The sequence below is a fragment of the Thalassophryne amazonica genome, chromosome 5, assembly GCF_902500255.1.
Source record: "Thalassophryne amazonica chromosome 5, fThaAma1.1, whole genome shotgun sequence".
Taxonomy (NCBI): domain Eukaryota; kingdom Metazoa; phylum Chordata; class Actinopteri; order Batrachoidiformes; family Batrachoididae; genus Thalassophryne; species Thalassophryne amazonica.
The window spans coordinates 1,938,483-1,941,578 of NC_047107.1; positions in this window are offsets into that span (position 1 = coordinate 1,938,483).

Below are 3,096 nucleotides of genomic sequence, written 5' to 3' on the forward strand. Positions count from 1 at the left end.
ATGCGACTTATATTCCAGCCACAACCTGCAGGAGGACACTGACACCATCAATCAATCAATCAATCAATTTTTTTTATATAGCGCCAAATCACAACAAACAGTTGCCCCAAGGCGCTTTATATTGTAAGGCAAGGCCATACAATAATTATGTAAAACCCCAACGGTCAAAACGACCCCCTGTGAGCAAGCACTTGGCTACAGTGGGAAGGAAAAACTCCCTTTTAACAGGAAGAAACCTCCAGCAGAACCAGGCTCAGGGAGGGGCAGTCTTCTGCTGGGACTGGTTGGGGCTGAGGGAGAGAACCAGGAAAAAGACATGCTGTGGAGGGGAGCAGAGATCAATCACTAATGATTAAATGCAGAGTGGTGCATACAGAGCAAAAAGAGAAAGAAACAGTGCATCATGGGAACCCCCCAGCAGTCTACGTCTATAGCAGCATAACTAAGGGATGGTTCAGGGTCACCTGATCCAGCCCTAACTATAAGCTTTAGCAAAAAGGAAAGTTTTAAGCCTAATCTTAAAAGTAGAGAGGGTGTCTGTCTCCCTGATCTGAATTGGGAGCTGGTTCCACAGGAGAGGAGCCTGAAAGCTGAAGGCTCTGCCTCCCATTCTACTCTTACAAACCCTAGGAACTACAAGTAAGCCTGCAGTCTGAGAGCGAAGCGCTCTATTGGGGTGATATGGTACTACGAGGTCCCTAAGATAAGATGGGACCTGATTATTCAAAACCTTATAAGTAAGAAGAAGAATTTTAAATTCTATTCTAGAATTAACAGGAAGCCAATGAAGAGAGGCCAATATGGGTGAGATATGCTCTCTCCTTCCAGTCCCCGTCAGTACTCTAGCTGCAGCATTTTGAATTAACTGAAGGCTTTTTAGGGAACTTTTAGATTCCCAACAAAAGGGTCAAGGTTTTTATAGTAGAGAAGCTTGAATCTTCGACTGGACTGGGTTGCTTGACGCGAGGACGTTTCACTTCAAATTGCAGAAGCTTCCTCAGCTAAAATTCTGATTAGTCTGATTTCTGTCTTGACCCTTGGAGAGAAGAACAAACAGAAGCCCCAAAAGCTGGAGTTTTAAACCTAACCAGACCCCTCCTACCGAGAGGCAGACTGCTATAGGCTAGTGACTAAACAATTGCTTTAATTTTAGCACCTACTGTGCTCTAGTTAGCACTCTCCTAATGACAGGGCAGCTGTCCCTCCTAATGATGGGACTGATGCCTCTCCTGACGGCTCTCCTGATGACGTGACTGACTCATTACCATGAACAAAAGACTGAAACTGCTTTGACCTGAGTACCCCATTGTAAACAGGGGACAAAGTGTGTCTCAGAGCCCCTCCCCAGTTAAGGCTGGGTTTCAACTGTTTCACATACAATGCCTCCTTCACTCCTCTCTCAAACCAATTATTCTCTCTGGCTAAGATTTTAACTTCCTTGTCCTCAAACGTGTGGTTAGTGTCTTTAAGGTGGAACTGCAGACTGAGGTCCACTGGTGCCCTCTCTCTGGTGCTGGTATAGCCTTTTGTGTAATGGCTGCTTAGTCTCACCTATGTAGTGTCTGTTACAGTTTTCCTGACATCTGATATAGTAAACTACAGGGTGGTCCAAAAAAAATGCCCTATTTTATTTTTGAACTCATTTTTTACTCAGATGAGATATTTTGAAAATTCTTTCACCAAACATTAGCAGAATGATAGCAGATTGTGTCCTTCAAATCTGATAGAAATTGAAACATTTTTGGTGGTCTGTCCTTAATAGTTGATAATATGTTCTCAGGTGGCAGTGAGCCTCATCGATGAAGAAAATCAAATCCAACAAGCTAGGGTCGTTTTCAACCGTTTGACTGATATCCTGACAAAATGCTAGTCGTTCTGCTTTATTGCGATCAGTTTGCCTTTGCAAAATTTGAATTTTGTAAGGAAAGAGCTTAAGGTCATCATGGAGGATCCTCAAAACTGATGACCTCGAAATGCCAACTTCTTGTGAGAGACGGCGTGTCGATTTCCTAGGGGATTCCTCAAGCCGTTCCCGCAAAGTCTCAATGTTGTTGGGAGTTCTGGCTGAAGGAGGTTGACCGCTGTGACCTTTATTGGCATTTGCTACACTTCCAGTCTCCCGAAATTTGGCCACCAAACGTTCAATTGTCCTTCTATCGGGTACTTTGTTCCTGCCAAAATCTCTCCTGCATTGTCTTTGTGTCAGAAGTACCAATTTTGTGGCAAAGTAGGCCTCAACGATTTTTATCCGCTGCTGCTTAGTATACTGTCCAGCTTGATCCATATTGGTGTCAAAAGAATCTCCCAGGCCCGCTGTCTACACCACCTGAAAAAATACAGCAAAATGTTGTAAAACACAAATTTGGGAGGAAATACAAAATAGGGCGCTTTTTTTGGACCACCCTATACATTGCTCTGTTTGTAACTAGAGATCCTGTCCTGAGGGTGAACTAATTTCTGTCTCAAGGTATTAACAGGTTTAAAGTAAACTGGGATTTTGTGCTGTCTGAAGATCCTCTGTAGTTTTTCCCCTACTCCTGCTAAATAAAGGAGAGACACTCCTCTTCTTCTTGCCTCCGTCTCCTGTCTGTCTGGTCTGTTTGTTCTCTGGGACTTCTGCACTTTATCCAGGGACCATCATGGGTACCCACATATTGTGAGACCATCGTGGGTACCCACATATTGTGAGGCCTTTCCGGATTTCTGTCTCAAGGTGTTAACAGGTTTAAAGTAAACTGGGATTTTGTGCTGTCTGAAGATCCTCTGTAGTTTTTCCCCTACTCCTGCTAAATAAAGGAGAGACACTCCTCTTCTTCTTGTCTCCGTCTCTCCTGTCTGTCTGGTCTCTTTGTTCTCTGGGACTTCTGCACTTTATCCCGGGACCATCGTGGGTACCCACATATTGTGAGGGCTTTCCGGACAAGTTGTTGTTCTTTAGCCCTTCCCTCAGTAGTTGTGGGCACCTGTAGAGCTCTGTGTTGAAGAGTCCTGATCACCCCGAGCTTGTGTTCAAGGGGGTGGTTTGAGCCAAAGACCAGATATTGGTTTTCTGTAAACCCCTGTCTGGAGCTGCCTGTTCTGGCAACCTCACATGTG